This window comes from Microtus pennsylvanicus, chromosome 1, assembly GCF_037038515.1.
Source record: "Microtus pennsylvanicus isolate mMicPen1 chromosome 1, mMicPen1.hap1, whole genome shotgun sequence".
Classification (NCBI taxonomy): domain Eukaryota; kingdom Metazoa; phylum Chordata; class Mammalia; order Rodentia; family Cricetidae; genus Microtus; species Microtus pennsylvanicus.
In genome coordinates this window covers 72609637-72636351 of record NC_134579.1, presented here as the reverse complement: position 1 = coordinate 72636351, position 26715 = coordinate 72609637, and the positions used below count along the sequence as shown (strand labels likewise).

General features: G+C 44.0%; 1 protein-coding gene across 3 annotated transcripts in view; it reads left to right on the top strand.

Moving 5' to 3' along the window:
- The window catches only part of Map3k13 (mitogen-activated protein kinase kinase kinase 13), a 142842-nt gene that overhangs the window by 52329 nt on the left and 63798 nt on the right, over positions 1 to 26715 (top strand). Inside the window, exon 1 of one of the 3 annotated variants that reach the window (XM_075968072.1) lies at positions 2841 to 3070. The exons of the other annotated variants lie outside the window; for them this stretch is intronic. The gene's annotated coding sequence lies outside the window, so the exon portion shown is untranslated. Of the gene's footprint in view, positions 1 to 2840; positions 3071 to 26715 lie in introns of those variants that run through there. 3 annotated transcript variants of the gene reach the window in all.

Here is a 26715-nt window from a genome sequence, read left to right as displayed (position 1 = left end):
GTCTCAAAGTCACATAGCTCTGCCTGCCTCTGCCTCCGTGTGCTAGGATTAAAGGTGTGTGCCTCCACTGCCTGGCAGACGTTTATCTGCTAATGAATTTTGAAAATGTTCTTAAGTAAGAAGAGCAGAATCATCTTCTAGTCATTACTGAAACCTGAAGGGGTTAATTTAATGGCTGTATAGCTCCCACACTTGTCCATGTTGCTGACATTAAAAACTATTCAAGATGATAAAATTCAACTCAGGGTTTATTGAGGTGACTATACTAGATGTTAGCTATTAGCCACATGTGATTATTTTTAAAACTTAACTAAAATTTAAGAATTTGAATTTGGTTCCTCAAGCTGGGCAGTGGTGGTACATGCCTTTAATCCCAGCACTCAGGAGGCACAGGCAGACGGATCTGCCTCTGTGAGTTCGAGTACCGCGGGAACAGAGTCAGTTCCAACACTGGCTCCAAAGCTACAGAGAGAAATCCTGTCTCAAAAACAAAAAAGTTTGGCTCCTCAAGCACACCAGGCCCGTTTCACTTGTGGTGACCACGTCTGTGCGTTCATGTCACCTCAGCAAGGTTCTCTTGGGTGGCGCCCTCTTAGGGTGCACACCTTTATATGTTTGTCTTCCCTTCTTCTTTCCCCATATGCAATGATCTCTCCTGAGAATGATGTCTACACCTTCTACAGTTTGGATAGGCACCTTCCCGATGGCCTCCCATGAGACTTGACCTAGAGGACCCTGTTGGTTCAGTTGATGGTTTGGTGGTACCAGGAAGCATGATAACCCAGAGAGAATCCACCAGGCTGAAGTGACAAGGCCATACAGCCATCAGTTTGACTTCACCAGGTGATGTATTAAGCCAGCAGTCTTGGGTGGGCTGTTCTTAGGGGCATGTTTAGGCTCTGGACTGTTGAACTGCTGCAGAGACGCTCGCTACCACTGGAGGACTGGTTCAATGTGCTGCTACTAATTGACCCTTGCTATAATTATGGCAACTTCCAGAGCAAAGCTAACTGACTTTTAAAATAGCTTTCTTTGTGTAGATATGATTTGCATGCAAACCCCAGAAAACTTTTAACATATATAGCTTGATACACTAGTTGCGGATCTTATTGGCACCATCTATAGTAAGCCCATGTGGACTGTTGATTCCCTCTGTTAATTAGCCTGTATTATTTTAAGAGGAAAATGGTTTGTTTGTTTTTATAAGTCTGGGAGTTCGATTGTATTCTTGTTGGTCTTGATTACCATTAAAACAAATAAGTATGCATATTTTTCATCTTATTCTCATTTAAAATCATTCTCAAATAAGGTTGACATATGGATATTTGGCATAGTCTTTGTGGTACCCTCAGGGCCTGCCAGCAACATTTCTGTACTATACTAGCTGTGAGCACTCCTACCCTACGTAGATAGATAAGCTTCTTTGGTCCATCTTTTCCACAGTGATATTCTACAGACTTTTTTCTAGAGATCGGGTGACCCTCTTTGCCCCTGATATTCTATTCCTTGTATAAAGCAATAGTGGAAAAGTCTTGTAACAAGCACTTCCCCTCTCTTTGCTCTACACGCATCTTGTTGAGCACTAGAATGAATCTGTGCGAAGGCTCTCAGCCATAGACTTCTCACAACTGAGACCATGTGGGTTCAAGGATTTGGGACCATTTCCAAACACAAAAAGTGATGGTCAGTATTTGGAAAGTATTGATAATTGTAAGGCAAAGTGTTAGGGAGAAGGGATAGTCTGTTGCGTTAGTCTCCACTTTGGTATAATGTTAAAAAATTCAGAATAAATAAATATCATGAGCCCATTTGGTGAGTGAGCAAGATGTCTTTGCTGCTAAGATTCCACACTGAAGTCAGAATTTGCTCCAAGATTCATTAAGAGCCTTTTAGAGCCTTGTCTTTTGTTTGTCTTATTTGTTTTGTTTTCTTTTGTTTTGTTTGGGGGGAGGAGGGTTCGAGACAGGGTTTCTCTGTGGTTTTGGAGCCTGTCCTGGAACTAGCTCTTGTAGACCAAGCTGGCTTCGAACTCACAGAGATCCGCCTGTCTCTGCCTCCCAAGTGCTGGGTTAAAGGCGTGCGCCACCACCGCCCGGCTAGAGCCTTGTCTTAATTGAGTGTCAGGTATTGAATAAAATTGATGAGGGAATAATGTACTTTATTTAAATCTAACTGTAAGTCGCCCTTCTCCTCCCACTTTTGATACACCACAAAGGTCAGGAACACATTGTTATAAAAAGCAATTCAGTTTGTGTAATGCCATCTTACCCTTGCCCTGTTATTTTAGTGTACTGAATTGTGTTATGGGGTGTATACATGGTGACCTGACTCTAATCTTAGGAACTAATTCTCTGATTTTGATTTATTTTTCTCACATTAAGCATGTTATTGAACATCAAGAAAGGGGTTAAAGGAAATAGCTCTAATATCCCCAGTGAATAGAAAGCTCTAGTGATTTAACTTTGGGACATTGAGCCTTCCAGAATTCCCTTTTGACTCCTTTATTCATGATAATCACAGTCTCTCCCCTTCCTCTTCCCCCCATCCTCTTCCCCTCCTCTCCTCTCCCCTCCTCTCCTCTCCCCTCCTCTCCTCTCCCCTCCTCTCCTCTCCCCTCCCCTCCTCTCCTCTCCTCCTCTCCTGTCCCCCCCACCCCCACACTGCTCCTGCTGCTGCAGCAGCTCTGCTGGTTTGGTTTAAGGCTGTGACAGATGTCTGATTGGCGGGCTCTGTTTATTCTGTGACCAGATTCTTTCTGAAAGAGGGCTGGCCATACCTGCCCGAAGCCTATTGGCTGTGTGTGCTCTGGGCCCTCCCCTCCCTCCCCCCCCCTTTCCTTCACAGCACACACCACCACTAAGTCTGTGCGGGGATCCTAAACCAGCCCAATTTACATCCATTCATGAATGTGTGACGTCAGCAAGCTTGAGCTCCTCTGCGGTGGGCTGGAGGATTGTGTGGGTCGATCTCCCTCCCCCTTATTTTTCTAATTCTGCAAGCTCTGTAGATTAACCTTCCATCTTTTTAGAGCAAGAAAACGGAACAGCATGTGTAGGAATTCTTCATTGTTGTGAGTATTGCACTCTTTTCCTCTTTCAGCAGCGTGTATCGCACAAGGACAGATGGAGAATTTATCTGTGCTTTACGCTTATTAGAAAACTGTTATTACTGAGGGAGACACAAGGTGGGAGAGACAGGAAAAGGCCGAAGGAAACCCGAAACCCCCCCAACCCCGGCGCGGCTCAGGGACTGACAGCTGGGTTTTCTTTGCTTGCTTGTCTGCCGGCTAGACGTGGACATTTTTTGATTACAGTTCTGCACGTTGCCTTTGGATGCTTGCTTGGTTCGTCTTAAAGGGAGAGTCAGTTCCTTCGAGAGGATGTGGATGTGTTGGGGGAGCCTCAGGGAGGACCAGGAAGGAGCTGCAGAAAGCGGGGCCAGCAAGCCGCAGCAGGCTCTCACTTGCCCTGCACTTGTCTCCTGTGCTGTCCTCCTACCATGTCTAACCCTTCAACCTTGCCTTTGTCTCATAACTGTGTAACAGTCAATATTTTGTGTTTGCAATATGGGAAGATAAATGCTTCTTCAACCATTTTCAAAAGCCTTTATGATGAGAGCGGTTGGCGTATATTCATACATATTTGTGGCTCTTTTAAAAATAGCATTTTAATATCTAAACATCTGCACCAAAGGCTGAACCAGCATTATCCTTACATTGTAAGGATAATTATTTTTTTTAAGATTGCTAATGGAATTATTTCTTCCTGTGTTCTGAAATTGTGTTGTATAGAAATGCGCCTGAATGTTTTTCTAGGATGAACTTCCAATTGGAAAGTTTGCTCTGCTATGTGTTGGAAATTGGAGGAAGTTCTGGTGTCCTCCGTGTGTAGAGTTGGTTTGAGAATTTGTTTATAGTTTTAACAAGAAGTGTCCGTGGTTGTTTTCCAGTGCTTGGGTTTGTTCTGAGGAAAGCTGCGACACTATCCTGTTCTGCCCAGGCTGGTCCCTGAACCCCTATGATCTGGTCGCATTTCCCAGCTTTGAACAACTGTCAACTACTCTGAAACATGCCTTTGGTGTTTCTTTGTGGAGAGAGAGAGACAGACAGACAGACAGACAGACAGACACACACACACACACACACACAGAGAGAGAGAGAGAGAGAGAGAGAGAGAGAGAGAGAGAGAGGCCCATTATTTCTTGTCACTCAACCACGTCTTACTTTTCGTAGTCAGTGCCTGGTTTTGGGTTCTCCTAGAGCACAGTTCTAAACTGTGGCACTCATGGTAGCTTTCAGGCCATTCTTACCTGGATTCTTTGCGGGGAGTTTTATTCTTAATCTTCTAAGTGAACATACTTTCAGTTTAAAATTATCATACCCAAAACTGAAATACTTAATGTTCTTTCTCAAATTAATATTGAATATCCTCATTTTGTTTTCTCTGTGTGTTTTAGTGTCCTGGAGTTGCAGGAGGGAGCCCTCCGCCTATTGCCCAGACAATTATAGTTTTGTGTTTTGCTGTTTTTATTTCCTGAGTTAAACCATTTAATACTATTTTAGATAAAATTCCCAATATTTTAAAATATCTCAATATATTACAGCATTTTTCTTTTTTCTATCCTCTCAAGACTTTGTTGAAAGCATTTCCAAAGATCTATTAAAGTGTTGAAGTCTACTAGAAGACCAAATCACTAACCTCTAAAAAATTATGTTAAGTATTCAAAGTCATTTTGGGAAATGTTCATTAGATTCTGTCTTTATGCTTACTTCCTCAGGCCAGAGCTTTATTTCCATGAAAGAAATTTAGCTTGCACATGGATTTATTGAAGTAACACTGTCCCTATAAGGCACAGGGTGGATAGAGAACCCCCACCGTCCCACTCCTAGGGGCTGCATTCTAGATTATGTTTATTTTCATGTATAACGTACTTGTGGGATAAAACAATAACTCTTAATTGTTTAATATCAAACAATAAAATACTGTGTATCAGTGATCATCAATAGATGTCTTTCTGTCTAAAAGTTGAAACTACTCCAGGAGTAGGGATGAATTTATTTAGTAAACAAAGTCAGTCAGAGCAGAGCTGGGTCCTGGGGAACTGGCATCAGTGTGGTTCCTAAGGGCGAGAGGCCACATCCAAGGGCTGGCGTACACACCGCGGCTGTACTTGGATGCAGAACCCGGGAGCCTGGTTTGCACTGTCTACGTCCCTTCCTCTTTGTGCGCTGCTGACTGATCACACGTGGAGCTCACGTGAGCCAAGCTAGGCAAGGTGAATGGACCGGCCAGGTGCTGTAGCCTGATACTTGGAGTTTTTGTTAAAATTAAAGAGCATTACCTAGGTAGGAACACTCCGCTGGTTGAAGAAAAACAAAGTCATTCCAAGGATATCACACACCTGCTATGTCAGTTATGATTTCAGAAAAAGAAATGGAGGAGTCAAAGTTTTAGAAGATGCCATTTTTATTCCCAAGAAATCTAGAAGGAAAATTAGTATACATCAGCTTTAACATTAGAATTTACAACACAATTTTTCTCCTTCCCTTCCCTTTTCTTTTCCATCCTCCCTCTTTTTTTTCACTATTGGGTGGTCTTAGTATATTCACCATGACCACAGTCAATTTTAGAATATTTCCATTATCAAAAAAGAAGAAGAAGGAGAAGGAGAAGGAGAAAGAGAAGGGAGACGGGAGAAGGAGAAGAAAAGGAAGGAAGAACCTACACGCTCACTAGCAGTCATTCCTCCTCACCCCTCAGCGCTAGGCAACCACCAATCAATCTCCCCTTTCATATTTATTTGCTTATTCTGGACATTTCTTTTTTAACTGTGCAAAAAAATTTATTGGACTTGGTATATGGAAGTCCAATAGAATGGTCTTTTTTCTGGACATTTCTTATAGATAAATCATATAGTGTATGATCATTTCTAATTAGCTTTTCTCACTTTTTTCAAAGTTCATCCATTACATGTATCGGTACTTCATCTCTTTATATTGCCAAATAACATTTAAGTTTACATAGTTAAATCTCTTTTTTCCATTCATCTGTTTATGGACAGGGGCTATTTCTACTTTCACCTACTAAGGAATTCTACTGCTTTTTATATTCATGTACAAGTTTTTGCCTATCCTTTAATTTTCTTGGGGTAGAAATGGTGGGTCGTATGACAACTGTGTGCTGAACAACTGAGGACGCACTGAGCTGCTTTCTATGTTGGCTGCCCCATTGCACAGTCCCATCAGCAACACACAGTTCAGACCTCTCCACATCCGGGGAAGCGGCAACTGTTACCCGTCATGACACGAGTATCACCTTAGTGGGTGTGAAGTGCATCTCATGGTGCCTTTGTCGATGCCCCCCTGGTGGCTGGTGATGCTGAGCATCTTTTGATGAGTCTGGCCATGTGTGTAACTTCTCTAGAGAAATGTCTGTTCAGACTCTTTGCATATACTAAAAAATAGTTATTTGTGTTTTTATTATTGATTTATGAAAGCCCTTTCTATACTTTGGACACAAGCTGCGCTGTGCTAAGTGAATGGCAAATATCTTCTCATAGGCTGTGGGCTGCCTTTTTCTTCGTGTTGAGTACCAAAACCTACGTCTTTATGAAGTTCAGTTTTTTTTTTTTTTGTGTGTGTGTGTATGCTTTGATGTTATAAAGGCTGTGTTCTCTAACAAATAAGGTCCATCCCTACGTTCCATTTGTACATTTTATAGTTATACCTCAAAGATTAGTTAATTTCTCAATATGATATAAGAAAGGGATTCAGCATCACTTTTGAGTATCCAGTTGTTTCAGCACCCTGTTTAAAAGGATCCTCTTTACCCCGATAACTTGTCCTGGCATTCTATCAGAGAACTTTCAAAACAAAATGCTGCCACATGTGATGGCCTATACTGTAATCCTACTTGGGAGGTGGAAGCAGTAGATTAGGTGTTCAAGGCCATCCTTAACCACGGTGAGTTCGAGGTCAGCCTTGGCTGCCTGAGACCCTGGCTCATAAAACAACAACATAAAGTCCTGACATAATACTTCCATTCCTGGAGATTCGTATTTAGTTGGCCTGGAAATAGGTAATCGGTTTACTCATCTGTACTTTTGAAAGCGTCACTGATTGTAGTATGTGGACAGGGTTGGAAAGCATTAGTGTGGGGAATTTTAGGGTTAGTTTTAGGAAATAAGAGACGCACTATTCCTAAATAAGGACCCAGAATGAAAGGAAGAAAGAAAGCGATGAAGTCTATTCATACTAGAAAGCGTGGACTTTCTCACGAGTCCCCAAAGCCGCGGCATTGTCACAGTGTAGCGTTAGCATGCGCTTATAAACCTCTCCAAAGTTCTTATGTATACCATTTCATTTGAACATAACCCTTAGAATACAAAGTAAATACTATTCTTGTTTTGCAGCTGAGACTGCTGACTCAACCAGAGATACCAGAGAATATATGTAGTGCTCAATTTTCAAATCCGATTCTGATTCTTAATCTTTCTTTTGTGTACAGTGGATTTTGAGCATTGGGTGGTACTCACAAATTTTTGTTGATGTAAATCTAGCATGAGTTACAAATCTTATTTTACTCTGGGCCGGACAAAGAGCAAAATAAGTTTAATTGTAGAAATAAAGGGTTGGGGGTTGGCACGGCAGGTGCAGTGGAAGATAAGAGGGTGGGGTTAAAGAGGATTTTCATGGCATAGATAATCATGGAGCCCAGATGCTGGTACTTTGCCGAGATGCAGCTAGCAAGAAGAACTCTAAGAAGATCAAGGGCTAACATGCTGTACTCAAGAGGTGATTGAAGAGATGGGGGAGAAATCATGATGGAAAGGAGAAGGGGCCAAGGTAGCACTGGCAGGCAGAGAGGCGTTGTCGTTCAGTTTTATTTATTTAATCAATAAGTATTTACTGAGTAGCTAATATTTATTTTAGGTACTAATGTGTGGCAGAGAACAAAGGAGACAAAAAGACTCGCCTCTTGCTTATTTGGTTCCAATGGAAGGAGACAAGGAGTAAAGAAATAACCTATTTAGTGGTAATGTTTTAAGGAGAAAACTAAACATGGAAGGGATTCCAGAGAACTGGAGGAGGCAAAGTAAAAGAAGTGTCTTTTCTAATTGAATTGGTTTGCTTTTTTTTCCTTCCAGATATTGGCTACTCAGAGAGATTAATGAGCCATTAAGCAGAGGCTGTCAGGCGAGAAGGAGAGAAGGGGTGGTGGAGGGAGAGGGAGGGTTGGATGCTCTGAGCCGGAACCCTTTGGTTGATCATTTGTACCTGGTGCCTGGCGTTCCATGAACACTGTTGGCAAGTGTGCTTTTGGTGAGGTGTGGTACTGGTGGTTCTTCAACAGATGGAGGGCCCGGCAGGGAGAGTTCTTAAGGAAGCCTTTTAGATTATACTTGCTACCCTGCTGGGAATCATCTTCTTGTGTGTGTGTGTGTATGTGTGTGTGCATGTGTGTGCGTACATGTGTGCGTGTGTGTCCACGGCAGACCAGTGCGCAGGCCATGGTTAGAATCAGGCAGAGGACCGCAGTGTATGCGGTAGAACGGACACTTCAGCTTCTATTGGTTTTTACACTTTAGTATGAGATTCACACACACACACACACGCACACACACACACGCACACACACACACACGCACACACACACACACACATGCTACCTTGAACGGTTCACCGGCCTTCTTCATTTATCTCAATACTTACTTATATTAAGGTACTTTTACAAAATAAAAAAATCACTTTATTGTAAAGAACCTGTATCTAAAAACAGCATGCATCCGAGTTAACTACTCAAGCAAGTGCTGGCCCAGACGGAGAGTCCGAATCCTTCAGTGGACTTGTGTGCAGTCAGGGGAGCCATCCCGCAACCGTAGACCCTTTGCTCCGGATGTTGCGTTTTCACTACCAATTCCATTTTTATGTTCTTATCTACCACAAAAAATGAAAAACCCATGACAGAGTTAGAACTAGAGAAGCCATTGCCTTAGATCCTCGCCCGTGATTCGCGTGTCCTTTATAAGACGGACTTCTGAAACTAAGCCCGTCGTTTTGCTTCTCTGCGGTAAGGCCCGCTGACACGGTGTGGGAAGGATGGAGCTGCAGAGTGCAAAAGGCCTGCCCGGGGGTTTGACCATTCTCAGCAAAGCCGTCGACTTCCTGGTGGCTGTACTTTTACTGTGTGTCCCTTTTAAGATGGGAGACGAAGACTTTGTGTTCAGATGACCGTAATTATGACAGCGTAGGAACCTGGCTGTGAACGGCCAACATCAAACAGGCAAATGACCATTTCTAGGGCAGTCTGGTTAAAATCCAGGCCGATGCTAGCCCTTTCTCACTGCTGTGCTAGTACCTCCACGGAAGCTGCTGCCGCTGAGGAGGAGGTAGTGCTGTTGTGTGTTTCAGGTGGAGGTGCCCGAGCAAGACAGGGAAATAAAAAGGAAAACTGATCTCAGGCTGGTCCCAGGACTTCCTCCTAAATCAGTGGCTCTCAGCCTTCTTCAGTACATTTCCTCATGCCGTGGTGACCCCCAACCATGAAATGATTTCAGTGTTACTGCATAACTGTCATGGATCGAAATGCAAATGTCTGACATGTAGGATGTCAGATATGCGACCCCTGTGAGAAGGGATCGTGACCCACAGGTCATGAACGGCCCTGACCTAAACCTCATCCAGACCTGATATGATCTTGCTGTCTTTGGGCATGCCCACTGTAAGTGGCTTTGCTTCAGCTGCTCGTTGTACTCGAAAGGATGCTTCTTTCCACTGACGGGCCAGGTCCCGGCTGAGGGATGTGGCTGCAGGTCAGTCCCCTCCGTGTGGTGTGAACTACAGTTTGTCTTTGATTTGTCTCATGTTCTCATGTGAAATTCATCAATTCGTATGAATGAATCCATCCATTTATGATTTTCATTGTGATGAAAGCTAACTCAAGCATTTTACTATGGTGAGTGGCTCTTTCCAGCCGTCTCTCACTGCCTTCTACTGTCCTTTCGCTCATGGTACAACTGAGTCAGACATGAGTCCTGGGATGAGTGAGAAAGTTCAGGCTATTTGGAGGAGGGGCAAAAGAGGGATGGAGGAAGGCAAGGAGTCAAGGAGAACCAAGTAAATGGCACGTGGGGATGAAAATGCCATAAAGAAACCAATGACTTTCAGCCAGCCTTAACTGACTTAAAAAGTAAACACTTAAAAACAAGAAAATGAAGACCTGAAGACCCATTAAATCCATGCAGAGTGTGGCGAGATTTTGTGAAACTCTATTATTTTGCATAATGGTTGCTGGTTTTGAAAATTATTTTCTCGTGTTTTCCCAAATAGAAAGTTGGTTGAGGGATTAGTGTCTTGAACTTGTAGATTTTGTTAAAGAAAGAATTTCAGTTGTGTGTTTTTAAAGTAAGCATATTTGGGTAGACAGTTTATTGAGTAGGACCTGAGTTCAGATCCTCAGCACCCACAAAAACAAAACAAAAAAACGCTGGGCATGCAGAATTTTTCTATAACCCGAGCGCAGTGACAGCTGGATCCCTGAGCTTGCTGGCTGATCAGTCTACCTGAGGTGACAGTCTCCAGGCTCAGTGAGAGATCTCACAGGACATCCCATGTCAACCTTTGACCTCCACACATACTAGCACAGGCAAGCACACCTACACACACATGTATGCACACACACATACATACATTATAATATGAAAACTTACCCAAAGCTCTCTTTCCATTTGTAGATTTGTTTTACCAGGCTAGAATTTTCTTAACATTCTTTTTCATATGTGCAATTGCCAAGCAGAGAAGGCTGGTACCTCTTTTCTTTCATTTTTGTTTCTTTGAGACAAAAATCTCATGTAGTGAAAACTGGTTTCAAAATCACTGTGTCTCTGTGGTGACTCTGAATCCTGCCCTTCCCTCCACCTCTCAAGCGTGGGATTGTGAGTGTGTGCCCCATGCCAGGCTGTGGTATCTCGTCTTTAGCAGCTGTTAGGGTTTTGTGTGTCGACTCCTTTAGTACCGAGATTTTCTCCATGTGACAGTGTGATAAAAAGCTGTCTTCTTGCAAAAACCGATTGTGTGTTGCGGGGCACCCCCGAGAGAATGCCCAGTCACTGCAGCTTTAATTGTTTAAAAATACGAAGGAGAAAACAATGTGGGCCTTAGCAGACAGACACTGACTGTCTCCAGCCATTCCCTGGCCTGGGGAGTGGTGGAGAGGACAGCTCTGAGCAGACGTTCGGTGAGAGGTTGGAGGAGGCAAGAATGAGTTGATTGGGCCAAAGGGTTAAAGAAATGGCTGACGATGAGAGGCAGGAGAAAGATGATAACAAAGACAGAGGACAGAGCCCAGGAGACTGGGGCTGAATAGAGATGGCTGCTGGAAGTCAGGAAAGCAGCTCCACCTAGAACTGGGGGAAGTCACTGTAGGATCCAGACTGAGAAAGATTCTATTTTAGAGTCCTAAAGAGGACTATCACAGTTGCTATTACTAAAGAGGGATCAATTTGCAAAATAAGTCCACTGAGGCTTCTTATTACCCCCAGGCACGGTGCCTGCATTGTTAGCTGCCGGCAGGCCTGCCATTAATGGGATCCATTAGACTATCTGCAGGCGTGGATAACCACGGGTAATTGAGTCTAGTGAGATAAAGCCCGGCATAACACGAGTCAGGACTGCATCTTCCAGAGAAAATAATCCCTGGCTGAAGTAAGCAGAAGCGTTTTACCAATCACATAGCCATTCTGTGATATCACGTATCCCAACTCCCTAAGTACGTCTGCATGCCACAAAGGCACATCCGCAGCATCCCAATGGCTGTTCCCATCGTGACCTCCAGCCCTCAGCGAGTCTCCCTTCCCTGTGTCAGGCAGAGCAACTTCTGGGGAAATGCCCACCTGACCATGCAGCTGGTCAGGCTCCAGAGCCAAAACGAAGACAGATTTTCCTGTCTTGCTACATTCTCCCTACCCCCATCTCCTTTCTCTTGCCATTTTGAGTAGAATCTCTTCCATCTGTTCGTCTATAAAAAAAATAACTGAACATTTGCTTTCTATTGCTTGTGCAAATTTTCGAAGCCATGACTTTAAATATCCTCAGAGACCTCAAGTCCAGAGTACGTCCCTTGGGGAAAGGAATACAGCGGCATGGCCTTTTCGTTTCCTTCCTGATTTCTTTCCATCAGGACGTCTGCTGGTGTACTGACTCTGCCCTCCCTCACACTCACCACGTCCTGTCCTGCTCCCCGTGGACCTCACTTTATTTACATTGCAGAATGGAGCGGTCAGCCCAGAATCGGTGTGTTAGTCAGAGACCTAAACAAGGGCACAATGCTCTGCTCCTTTCTGGGAAGTTTGGGCCACCGTACTGACGACCTAAGCTGGCATGATAGCCCAGATCACAACTATGCAGGGTGAAAACAGAGGAAGCCTAGGGGTTCTTTCCCTGGAGATGCAGCCATACTCAGATGAGGTGCTCGGTGGAGGAGGTAAAGTGTGGTCTGGTTCTAGGAAGTAAGGACGGAAAGGCTGGTATGGTTCAGTGCCACACAGGTACAAGAGCCAACGTTCTGATCCCCGACACCCACATAATGCCTGCAATCCCAGTGTTTGGAAAATGGAGGCAGGGGATCCTCGTCAAACTGACTAGCTAGACTACCGGAAGCCATGAGCTCTGGGTTGAATACTAAGATCCTGCCTTAGCAAGGTGTGGTGGCATGCATCTTTAATCCCAGCACTTGGGAGGCAGAGCCAGGCAGACCTGTCTGAGTTTGAGACCAGCTTGGTCTACAGAGTGAGTTCCAGGCTAGCCAAGGCTACACAGAGAGACCGTGTCTGATTTTTTTTAAAAAATAATTTTAAAAGACTCATCAGCAGAAGAATTTAATATAAGGTGGGAAGTGATGATTGAGAAAGGTACCCAGCATCATCTTCTGGCTTCCACTTGCTCATACACATATGTCCATATGCATGCCAACATACATACGCACGTGCACACTATCCATACAAAATGAAAGAGGTAAAGAAAGAAGAACCTCATTATCATTGAAAAGCCAAGGGCACCCTAGGAAAAAATGGAAGACACTCCAAGGAAGTACCCATACAGGAGAGTCTTCTGCGTCAAAGTCTTGCCAGGCTCATGAGCAATATGAACTTACAATGGTGACTTACCTAAAATAGCTCATACCCAGAAACTGTGCTACGCTGAGGAGTCATGCATTTGCGTAACAGTGTTCTGCATTTGACATTTCTGTGTGAGCTTCTAAGAAGTCCCTGGCTTTTGTCTGGGTGGTAGGTAGCGGCCAGAGATTTGCTAGAGACCAGGAAGACACTGAAGAAGCTAAAGGAAATGAAATACTTTCCCTAGAAAGTCCCTCGGGTTATCTTTCTGTGTATAATTATGAATATAATTGATGAAGCAAATAATCAATAAAAAGTTTTTCAGTCCTTAGTGGTAGATTCTTTCATGGAGTATGCCTAAATAAGAGGAAACAAACACATTTTTTCCACTTCTGTTTCTCAGTTGATCTAACCAATCTAGTTAGCTTGACTCAGCTCCACGGTGAAAATTTCTTTTGATAAGTTATAAACCACTCATCCCCCTTCTCTTTCTCTAAAAAGGACACTTTAGCACCTTTACAGCATTGATTCTGCAGAGTCTCACCATGAACCGGCCAAAGTGGTGCTTCAAAAGGTGTCACCTACATCCAGGATTGTCAGCATCGTGAGGAACTCGTTAGAAATTCTGGGCCTACTCCACGCATCAGTCAGAAATGCTGGCAGCAGGTTCTGGCATCTATGTTTAACAAGCTGACTAGTGGAGGCTGGTGCATGCTAAAGTTTGAGAATTCTTGGTTCACAGCAAAGCTCACATTTTAATGTGCATGGGAATTGATTTTGCTTAAAGTCAGATTCTGGACACTTGGATTGGCAGGATCTTCTCCGCTCTTCTAAACAGCCCCCAAGCAATGCTGATGCTGCCAGTTCTAAGACCACACACATTCTGTGAGGAGCAGAGCACTAAAGTCTGGACCGTGGGTGACACCAAAGGCTCCTGTGTTAAAGGGCTTGCTCCTCAGCTCGGTGCTAGTTGGAGGAGGTGACGTTGTAAGATGTGGGACTAAGTGATAGGTCTAGTCATTGACAGCCACCCTTGAGGGATGATAGGCTACTCTGGTCCTTTCTCAGGAGGTGAACTGAGCTGCTTGCTTTACTATGCACTCCAGCTGTGATGGTCCACCTCATCACAGGCCCCAAAGCAACAGCTCATGGACTGGGCCTTCCAAAACTGTGAACCAAGACATTATCTCAAATATATATTCCAGGAACAGAAAGCTGACTAACACATATGGATCATAAGGACTATTATGGGATGCTACAAGAATAGCACAATTAAGTAGCTTCCACCAAAGTCTGTCAGCTCTCTGGCCCATGTTGTGATAGAACATCAAGGCTGGACTGTGTGGTGGAGCTGTTCACATCATGAGAAGGGACACAGTGGCCTCCCACGGCCTCCTCTCAGTGTATGTTACTAATGTCCTAAACCAGGGGTTCTCAACCTTCCCAATGCCGTGACCTTTTAATACAGTTAGTTTCTCATGTTGTGGTCACCCCTAACTATGAAATTATTTCATTGCTACTTCATAACTGTAATATGTTACTGTTATGCATTGTAATGTAGTTATCTGATATACAGGATATCTGATATAGACCCCTGTGAAAGGCCATTCAGTCCCCAAAGGAATTGTGACCCACAGATTGAGAACCACTGGCCTAAACGTCTCACTTAGCCCAACATCTTAACACTGGGCCTTTAAGGTATCATCCCAAACTGAAACTATAATGCTTCATAGCATAGGTGTCTCCAGAAAAGTATGTGTTAAATCAGCTTTATTTAGGTATAAGTCATTGAACCATGAGTCTAACGTTAATTAATAATATAAATATACACATTTAACTTTATGGTGTTTAAGTAGAAATGTGAGTAAAACAGGGTTTTGGGCGTCATGAATAAGAACCCTGAACATGTGACCAGAGGCTTGTGGAAACCTTCCCTGTGTCTCCCAGGGAGCAAAGGTTCGCAGCTCACCAATCCAGTCTTTCATATAGTGCAGCCAGCTCAAATGACAGGAATGGGCTGCCAGCTGTGGGATGTGCTGCGTGAGAAATGACAGCGGCGTGCATGCAGCTGTATGAAAAGGTGTGTGATGTAGCAGTCAAGAGAAACAGGACAAATCTTCAAGTAGAGCACGATTTTTACATTTAATTATTCAAATAGGAAAGACTGGAAAAAGTACACCAAAGTTTGGAGTGGTTATTTGTTTTTCTCTTATTTCTCCAAATTTTATAATATAGTTGTTTTAAAATGTATGTCCTCCCCACTCTCAGAGGTGCTGTGAGGTGGTTCCTTTTCGCCTCTTGAGCAGCAGAGGCCATACATTCTTGATAAGGACTTTATACACATTAATATAAGACAATGTTCTCTTATTCAACCATGGAAACGATGCTCTACGTGACGATGCGACCATCCCGGAGTCACCCGGAATTCCAGACTTCAGGCAGTGACACAGTGTGCGATTGATAGTTATCCTGGGCTATGCTTTGTAAGGAACTGGTTTTGGCTCATGGCCTTCATCTAAGCCTCACCACTCATGAACATGGGTGACAGTTTGGTTTCTGGAGTCCTTCAGTTGAGAGGAGGGACCCAGAGCTTCTGTTAGCAGCTGTATGTCTTGTGTAAACTGTTAAGCAAACCTGAGTTTCTCTTGCGCATGTAATAAACACGACCATGGAGCCAGGTGAGGGTGAGGTCAGGTAGAGAAACTGAGCACGGGGCCCAGTGCACACAGTCCCAAGTGAGCAGCAGCCTCCAATACAAGTGGGCTCCTTCTCCTTTGTCTCTTGTGTCGTGATATAGGTCGGCTACTGCAAGTTGGTATATGGAGGAATTAAAAAACAAGAATAGAAGGAAAAGGAGAGTAGAAGGATAAAGGAAAGAAAGGGGAAAAGGAATTATGTCCCAAGAATTCCCAGCTTGTGCTAGAGAGATTGGTCATACACTATAGTAGAATAGAATAATGACCCTCCGACCTTTTAGTCTTTAGACTAGAAAAGTGAAGACCCCTCAAAAAATTCTTTATCTGAGTTGTATATTCTATATTTAGTAGATTAGGATTTAAAATTGAGAAAGTTCTAAAACATTTATTAGTTAAAAACAATAAATAATAAACTTTTTTTTTTTTTGGTTTTTCGAGACAGGGTTTCTCTGTGGTTTTGGAGCCTGTCCTGGAACTAGCTCTTGTAGACCAGGCTGGTCTCGAACTCACAGAGATCCGCCTGCCTCTGCCTCCCAAGTGCTGGGATTAAAGGCGTGCGCCACCACCGCCCGGCAATAATAAACTTTTTACTAGCATAAAGATTATTCTCTTTAACGAAAAATGACTGTTTCCCAAACTTTCAGGTTTTTTTTTTCAAGGCAGTTAGCATTGTGAGTAGGTGTTCCCTGATGGGGACCCACTGGCCACTAGTTTCATCTGTTGTAATATACGCTGGATATAGCGGCTATGGGGACACTCCACAAACTTGAGGAGAATGGGAATAAAAGGGGGAAAGAATGTCTTGCATTATGAAAATATCCTTACTTCACAGACCCCTGACAGATCTGGGATCCCCCTCCCAGGTTTTCAGAGCCTGACATGAGCCCCACTGACAGCACACGTGTGTGAGAACCAGATGGCCGCCGTGTCTATGGTGGGCTTCACAGCAGTTTAAAGATCGGGGAGGTGGGCGCTGTTCTGATTGCTTCTAGTCTCCATGTGGAACCAATGCTGAAAGGAGGTAAATTCATGGGGTGATGGGGGTGCCATTCAAGTTCAAACAGTCTGGCTCCAGCGTTACACTTTTGTGTGCTTCCTTCTTTGGGAAGGAAGTGAAATTTTATAAAACAGCAGTTTTCTTGAAGATTCTGCCAGATTCTGGGTTCTTAGAGGCACTCTGAAGACTGCATCGTTGCTGAGCACAGAGCAGGTGTTAGTTTGGTTAGTGTGATCTTCCACAACAGATCTTGCTTTGTTTTTAGTTACTTGTAGATGTGTATATGTCCAATTATGTGCCCAAGAATTCAGGTGCACCCAAAGGCCAGCGGAAGATGTCAGATCCTCTGGAGTTGGAACTGCAAGCAGCTGTGGGCACTGGAAACCAAACTCCAACCTCAGGTCCCCCTTTCTGGTACCTGTGTAAGCAGCTCTATTATTCCACACGCCCTAACCTATCCAGAGTTCTTGTAAGTGGAGACCGGGTACCAGAGGTTGATGGCAAAGGATAATCCTTCCCCTAAATACCTTGTAGAAGAGAAAACACACAATTTATCCTTTTGTGCCTGGCGCCCTTCATTCAACATAACATGTTCCAAGCTCATCCATACTGTAGCATGTTCCTGAATTTCCTCTTTTAAAGCCAGATAATAAAGATGGGATTTTGTTTATTAAGGATGACATTTATCTGGGCATAGTGCATCATACCTATAATTTCAGCATTTAGGAGACCGAGATAAGAGGGCTGCCAAGAGTTTGGGACCAGCTTGAGCTACATAGTGAGTCCCAAACCAACTTGAGGTACAGAAAGATTCTGTCTAAAATAAATAGAATTTATAAACACAGCACCCAAAGAAATAATGCTTATCTAAAAATGAATATAAAATGAATAATTTAAAGAAAAGAGCAATAACTTATAATGTTCTGCTTTTATGCCTTACTACCGACTTTCTGTTTTCAAGGATTTTTCCAAAACTTGCATTATTGGGCTGGGGAGATGAGTAAGATAAGGGCATGTCCCAAGTTCAATTCCCAGGACTCACATGGTGGAGGGCAAGAACAGACTCCCAGAGTTTGTCCTCTGACTGCACACACACACACACACACACACACACACACACACACACATCACATACATACACATGGGTATTTAAAAAAACCTACTGTTTTCTCCATTGATGGCTATGCTAAATAAAATCTTTGACACTGCTATGTTTTGAGCATGCCACTTCAAGGTTCATGTGCTGGATGCTTGGTTTCCAATATGGTGGTGTTTCAAAGGTCGTAGAACCTTTCAAAGCTGGAGTCTGGTAGATAATAAGTTAATAAGGTCACAGGTTTCTCCTCAGAAGGAGCTATAGGATTGGCTTATCTCTCTTGAAAATTGGTTGTTATAAAAACAGTGAACCTAGCCAGGCTCAGTTCCTTGCTCCCTGGCCATGTGGTTTCTTGCACTGTACACTTTGTTTGGAATCTCTTGGGTGGGGGGGAAGGGCATTCCAGACCACACAGCAGCTCCCAGGAGCTGCCTCACTCCTCACTCCAGACTGTCCCTGAGAAAGCCCACCATTAGCTGCTCTTTCCCCAGAGATGCCCGAGACCACGCCTACTGGTTATACTGGTTATTTAAGACAGGCCCACAACAGGGGGATCTCTGTGAGTTCAAGGCTAGCTTGGTCTACAAGAGCTAGTTCCAGGACAGTTAGGATTGCTGTCTCAAAAAACAAAACAAAAACAAAAGACAAACAAACAAAAAAGACTGGGCCATAAATCTGCCAGCTGTGCTCTTGTGTTCTGTCTCCGGCCTTCCTGAGAGCCGCCCGGGAGTGCTCTGCTTTGCGTTGCCCTGTTTATTAAATCTGGATTTATTTTATTAAGTCGGTTTGGTTTAGCTTATTGCATTGGCAGTGGAGGAACCCAGTAACTGGGGATCCAATTTTTATTACACTTCATCACCATAACACGATCTAACATGAACTTTACAGAGTCTCCAGAATCATGAGCTAGCTAAATCTCTTCATTTTATGGCCCCTAGACACAGCTATTTTACCATAGTAAAATAAGATAGACTCCTGGAAGAGATGAAAGAGGGTTGTATGTTATTGCATTACATTGAAATGGGAAGGGAGGCAGAAACAATCCCAAGAGGGCAAAGAGGGCCAGGGTATGTAACACACAAAACCTCAGGGAGCACAGAGCACGTGGGGGCTGCCACGGTGTGTAACACCCAAGACAGGGTATGTAACACACAAGACAGGGTATGTAACACACAAGACAGGGTATGTAACACACAAGACCTCAGGGAGCGTGGGGCACGTGGGGGCTGCCACGGTGTGTAACACCCAAGAGAGAGTATGTAACACCCAAGACAGCGTATGCAACACACAAGACAGGATATGTCCTTCCTTCCTTCCTTCCTTCCTTCCTTCCTTCCTTCCTTCCTTCCTTCCTTCCTTCCTTCCTTCCTTCTTTCCTTCCCTCCCTCCCACCCTCCCTCCCAGTGCTGAGATTGCAAGCATGTTCACTATGCCTGACATTTTTTACATATAGATTCTGGGATTGAATTCTTATCCTCATGTTTTCAAAGCAAGCCTTTCACTGACTGAGCCATGCCCCAGCCTGAAAATTATAAGATGTTATGAGAAAAATTCAAACACGTGTATAAGCTCTTAAGAATGTTGGCTTAAACCCTGCATTGCAACCCATTGTCTGTTACTACCCAAGGTGTAAGACCCTCTGCTTTTAAAATATAACCGGTTATATTACTATCTCTTTGTCACAATTTACAAAGTTATGAATGTCTTAGAGACAAGGAAAGGCTCACACAAAATAAGAATAAGAATGGTTTCCTAGGCAAATTGTCCAGTAATCTTTTTTGACCATTTCAAAGTTCCTCACAACTCTTTCTTGACTAGAGCATATTTTGCAGTAGATTTTATTATGGTGATGTTGACACAGGAAGAAAAAGGCAAATGTAACTATTCAAGGAGGTTGAGGGGCACTTGATCAAGATGGGGGAGGTAGAAGAAGAGGCCACAGTGGGGCGGTTTTGGACAATGAAGTTGTGTGGCCATGGCCAGGAGAGGTTCTGCAGTAAGGACAGGGAAGCTGTGTGGCCATGGCCAGGAAAGGTTCTGCACTAAGGGCCAGGATTCTGGGAGTAGTATCTCAGTAAGGAGCTAATTGTTCCACCTGTTTCTTTATGGCAAAGGGTGCACAGCCTTTCTAGGGGTAGTCCCTGGGCCACAGGATTGATGCAGCCCAAATAGAATGTTAGTTCTCCACCCAGCCCAGAAATTCTAGGCTCTTGACCACAATCAATGTTTTCTATTCTGCCATTTCCCCTCTTCAGAGGTAACTCTAAAAATATTTAGGATCCAGGTTCAGGATCAGAGCCCCAGAACAGTTTTGGTATATCTGGCCTCTGGCAAAGACGAGGCTGCCAAGAGGCCTGAGAACATTTCTGACTTTCAGCCAAGAAGGAAACTGGTTACTTTCCTTCAGGATCTTTTCACTTTCAACCTCCTAGCCAGTTTCACTTCCTGTTCCCATCAGTCACCCTTCTGAAGCCTTATCTCTGACTGCTTTTCTGGAACTGGGATAATGACTGATTTGGCTTCTGCCAAATAATTGGGGTGTTAGTTGTAGTAGTCCCAAGGACTTATTAAAAACAAAAACAAAACCCAAAGTCCATCGGTGGTTTTATTTATATAACCTTTGGGTATGGGGAAAAAGGAAATCCCTGACTGGTGCTGAGAGAAAAAGCTGAGGGGGAGGTGAAGGCAAGAGTTAGAACTGGGGGCAGGGAGAAGCCAGAGAGAGGTGGCGCCCATATCAAAGTCCACCAGGATTTCCCGATAATTTTTCAAGAGCATTCATCTTTGGTTCTCCTTGTTTTTCTCTTAGCCTCAAAAACTTGACTTGAGAGCGATAAACCCAAGAATTTCTTGTGGGTACTTTGATAGCGGTTGGAGTGTCTAGAATAACAATGTGAGGTCACACAGATGGCTTCTAGAGAGGGACAGAGAAGAAATTTAGCCATCATTTAATTTTTCAGTTAAAACAATAGTCTGTCCCTTTTGTCCACGGGCAGACCCTGGAGTGTTGAGTTGAGCCATGGTCTGAAGTCTTCTATCTAGGCATCATCTTTGTTAGGAAGAAAATCATTAGAGAGATACAATGATTTCATTTGGGTTTCAGTTTGTTGTCTAGGGAATGTGATCCCTTAAACTGTTAAAGAAACATAGCAGTAATCTTTGGCTATATTTTCTTGCTAGGTGTTTAAGACTATGCATTTAGCCAAATTAATAGTTTTCCTGTTTTACTGTCAAAGCCAGTCGAGGATCTGTTTCTCAGAAGTCACTTGGGCTGGGGGTTCACCTCTGGCTCCTCTGATCTTCCTCTTGCCAGTTGTTCCCTCTGTGTAAGGATAAGTCAGAGACCTCTCTTGACTATGGTTTTGCTTGGAATCACTGAAGAAGTCTGTGTAGACTAGACACTGGTTAGAAGCCACTTGGGTCTCCATGGCCTCACTGAACAAGAGAACAGATAATTTCCCACTGGACATTTCAAGAGATGTCCCACAGTTTCCTGGGGCCTTCTTGACTTTAGAGGGTGTCTCAGTCAAAGTTCTGTTGCTATGAAGAGGCACCATGACCATGGCAATGCTTATAAAAGAAAACATTTAATTGGGGCTTGTTTATAGGTTCAGAGATTTAGTCCATTGTCCTCATGATGGGGAACATGGTGGTTCACAAGCAGACATGGTACTGGAGAAGGAGCTGAGAGTTCCACATCTGAATCTCAAGGTAGCAGGCAGAGAGAGGGACACCGGGCCTGGCTTGGGCCCTTAAAAGCTCAAAGCCCACCCTCAGCGATACACTTCCAGCAAGTAGCTCCTTCTCAAGTAGTGTCACTCCCTGATGACTAAGCATTCAAATAGATGAGCCTGTGGTGGCCATTGTCATTCAAACCACCACAGAGGACAAGGGGCAAAAGATAGTCTATTTGATCCCTCCTGGCTCCATTAGTATAGACCTCCAACTATGGTTCCAAGACACTTAAAGGACCAGTTTCACCAGCTTGTTTCTTTTAGCTACCGTGTAATACGTAGACAAAGCTTGGCAAATCCAAATACTTTTAAATAATATTTGATTAGATGTACATTTTTTTCCTTAAGCCAGTACTTGTAACTGTTACCAATAACAAATCAATAACTCCAGTGATTTAAGTAGACGTTTGATTGAACTTTGACCTTAGAAGTTTTAAGAACTTAGACTTTTATAACTTGTACGGCCTTCCTAGCTTTCTTTGTCATTCTGGAAGCATTCAACTATCTTAACCCTCATATGTTGCGAATCCTTATTTATTAAAAATACTTTTGATTTTCATCCTTTTAACATATTCTTTTATGTACATTTTTAATTATATGAGCCATTATAACATTAACAAATAAATTTGCCATCTGCTGTGAGAATTTTGTCCATGGGAGACAAGCATGTTTGCCCATCGTCTTAAGATTCCAAAAACAAACCAGAGGTCATTTTGCCACAGTCCATGTCAGGGAACCAAGGAGTTTGGGGGCATAGGCAAGACTTTATTCATAGCAGTGTGACCCCAAAACAGTGGTACTAAAACGTCTTCTCCAGTATGGACAGTGATTTCCCATAGCCACTTAAGTGGAGTCCCAGCTTCTTGTTCCTTGATATACATAGGCTATTTCAAATTCTTTAGAGTATTTGACTTTTCCCTTTCTGGTAGTCTAGTCTTTCCCTGTTTCTAATTCAGCTTTTGAAATATTGTAATGCAATATGCTGTTGGCTTCTTTTTCAAAATATATATCCTAAAATTCCATATCAGCATTTTATTCTTCCCCCATTTATAGAAGACATAACAAATGCATTGGAATTATAAATAAATTCAGTCTTCCAGACTTGTAGGACAAGATCATAAGGCCAGCTAGATGGCTCAGGGGGTGAAGGTGCTTGCTACCAAGGCGGACAACCCGAGGTCAGAACCTGAGACCCACTTAGTGGAAGAAAAGAACTGACTTCTGCAGATTGTCCTTTGACCACTAAACATGACATGCCCAGCCCATACATGCTAAATGAATAAATCCAATCTATGCAATTGCAACTGTAGGTGGTGACATAGGATTTAAGGAAAGACTGCATTACCAAACCTCACTAAATCTCCATTTCCTTCAAAGAAGCCTTGATACCAGCTCTACCTACCTCACACAGTTATTCTGGAGCTCAAATGGAATTAAAATATATGAATGACTTTGGAAACACAATAGTATACAAATGTAAGATAAAGTCATTTTTACTTGTAGCTCTTTTGAGAAATGTCTCTAAAGGCACACCCAGGTAGGGAACATCAGTTGCCCCAGACAGGTAAGAGCTGGCTGTCACCCTTTTCTTTCTTGAATGTGCCAACTGGTGGTCAGAAGGTTATGTAGTGAAGCCCTGTGTGTCCAGTTTAGAGTGACTGAGGAAGGAAGGTGTGGGGGCCTTTCACTGCTAGGTGACAGGTTTGCAGAGTTATGTACACTCCTGGCAGCTGGCCTCAGACAGACAGCTCCATTGGATCACTGAGCCTTGAGACAAGCAGCCCCATTGGATCACTGAGCCTTGAGACAAGCAGCCCCATTGGATCCCTGAGCCTTGAGACAAGCAGCCCCATTGGCTGGTAGAGTTCTGCCAGCATGATGTGGAATGCCTGCTGTGGCAGTAGGTAGAGGTGATCCCTCCCGGCCTCACTGTTAAAATGTTTTCATTAGTGATTTGTTTCATGTTCTCTAGAGCTGCTTGTTTTGAGCATCATAAGCTTGAAGATGTAGTAGGGACAGTTTGATTCAGTGCTGTTCACCACGTTAAGAATCTTTTGTATGCTTTCTCTGATAGATGTGGCCCCCCAGTGAGGTGTTCAATCGCATGACATGTTTTCAGATTAAAACGACCTTAGAGATCATTATAGATCGCTTCCTTTGGTTTGCAGATGAGGAAACTGAGGCAGAGAGTGGTTCTAAGTTGCGCAGGGCCAAATCACTTGTGCCCCAGCTGGCTGCCTGCTGTTGGCACTGCTTTCCAGTCATTAAACCGCAGTAGCAGAGGTCATAACCGTCAAGGGGTATTAAACGATATCACACAGCCTTTAAAAGCCTTAGCATAGCAAGCGTATGCTAACTATAGATGAATTCATCTTGATTTTGACAGAGAAAAATGTAAACCTTAATTATGTTCAAAGCACTTAAGAGTTCCCTAGGAAACACCTTCCGACAGCGTGTGCTCTCTCTTGTCCTCTTTTTCCTTTCCTGGGTAGAAAGATGAGGGAGAAAGAAGTCATCAAGCCAGGCATAGTGGTGAACGTCTTTAATCCCTGCACTCAGGAGGCAAAGCAGGTGGATCTCTGTGAGTTTGAGGCCAGCCTGCTCTGTAGAGCTAGTTCCAGGACAGGCAGGACTGTTACACAGAGAAACCCTGCCTTGGGGGAGGGAAAGGCATCAAACTGGCCTGATCTGTATAAATATCTAAGGAATCATGTGATTGGGGGTGGGGGAGCCCAGTTCTCGGCCTGCCCTGAGGGCTGTGGCATGGCACTGGGCCCAGGCCTGCAAACAGCAATGTGGCAGAGGCTGGAGTAGAGCTTTATTTACCATATGCCAGAGAGACTTGGAAAGGTTGCCCGGCCTCCAAGCCTCCTGGAAGGACTATGTACCTGAAGGGAATTTGCAATCCTTTGTCTTGTGAAATTAATCACTGGAAGCCTCAGGGCCACCCTCTGCTCTGGAAGGGTGGGGCAGAGGTTAATAGAAAGGGCAGAGCACTAATTGACTGTGATAAGAGAGGCTGATAGACCAAACTGTCAAGGGCTTTGAGGCATTTGTCCTGGTTTGGTTTTTAGACAAAGAAGCACAAGACACAGCGTGACACCGAGAACTGGCAAGCAGTGTTGTTTCTAGAAATTACCAAAATGCCTAAGAGAGGAGCAGCATCTTCAAATGGGCAAACCTATGGCTTAGCCATTTAAAGTTTCTCAAACCATCAGCAAGAAAGGCACCCTCCCACCCAAGCTCCAGACCAGACAGCACTTCCCTCCAAAGACAGATGGTCAGCCCGTTATTCCCTGGAGGTAGGAAGATTAAGCTCCCTGCCCATGTTATACCTCGCTGTTCTCTGCAAATCTATCATGGCTGCGCTTAATCTGCCTTCATTCCAGACTTACATGTCTGCCGGGTTTGCCTTGTGTCCTCAGTAGATCCAGCCATCTTTCCTGCCTGGCTCGGCTTGAGTTCTGAAGAACAGATCCTGTTTCTCGTTTGGTGCTTTTTAAATTGGTGACACGTCAGGAATATACAAATCAACAAGCGGTTAGCTTTCCACGCGTGTGTGGCCACGCGCAGCAAACACTCAGGAAAGGCTCGTTGGATTCTGACTTTTTCTTGTCATCCTGTCCACCCTTTGTAGACTGTAGGCATCACAGTCATTTTTCCTGGGGCCTCTTGTCTCAGGGTCAGTGCAAACAGACTGATATTTATGAAACTTATGGCTGAACAGCGGCACTCACCGTAGACAGTACTTGTTGATAGTCATTTGGACTCAGGCGGTCAGGTCGTCTTTCTCTTTAGAACACTAAACATTTAAATAAAGCAATGGGAGACAGATGTGGCCACGTGCCCCTGTGCACCCAGCACTCAAGATGCTAAACATGAGCTTAATAATTTAAGGATAGCCTAGGCAACATAGCAGGCCCCACATCCCCTGAAACAATAAATGCATGCAGTCAGCCTTCCACGTGAGTTTCCCCATTCGTGAAAATGTGATGACTGTATCTGGACTGAGCATGCCCAGACTTCTATCGTTGATCTCCACACAATGACCCATGACAATGGTTTACACGGCACTCACGTTATATTAGGCACTATAAGCAGTCCAGAGAGTATTTAAAGTACAGAGGGTTGCATACCTTCTAGGTCAATATGTCTTCACTTTGTGTTAGGAGCTTTCTAGGGAGTCTTCAAGCCAATCCCTACAGATACCGACGGACAGCCACGTGCTAACGAGAATACAGATCTTGTCTCTCCCGGTCAGGAAAGTTAGCTATCCCTGCTTCCTAAGAGTTGCTTATAGAGGGTGGGGCTTTGAAGAAAGGTGCTGGTAGATTGAGGGAGAGACGAGAAGATGGCCTATATGTGTGCCGGTGTACGAAAAGACACTGGCGATGATAAAACTTACTCGAGAGAGGAATAATGCTGATCACCAAATTAAAGAAAAGCACAGCCACGTGTGACTCTGCAGACGTCATTGCCGTTCTGCCTTCCCGACGTCCTCATGCCATTTCAGCTTAACTACCTCCTCGTTCTGTTTCAGCGGCTTTTCCGGGTTGAGTGTTCCCTGCTTTCTGACCCCCCAGGGACGGGTACCTGCCATGGCTCCTCTGCACTGACATACGACGGCTGGTCCTCTACCCCTGACTCCAGCCAGGGCACCACCATACTCTAAACACTTTAGATAAGCTTTGCAGTCTCTCTGGGTAGCTTGGTGCCCATGCTCTACCTCCCTCGTATCTACTGCTCTAAAACAGAACCATCTTTCAGATCTAGCCTTCTCACCTCTGTCAGGATAGCAGACATCCTGTCAGCCACCTCCCCCACCCTGCTGTTTCTCCCTTCCGCCACATAGCCTTGTGGTTCTTTATGTGTCTGTGTGTGCATATTGTGTGTACATGCCTCTCCCTAGTGGTGCTCTCTCTTCCTCTCTGTTCATGTGGAACAGTAATCTTCCCTGTGTACTTCAGAAACATGCACCTGCCCTGCAGAGAGGATCCCACAGCACCTAGTCATTACTTATCTGTGTGTTCTCCTCTAGTCGCCAGGGCAGGGATACACTGTTATTTTTCATAGCCAACACCA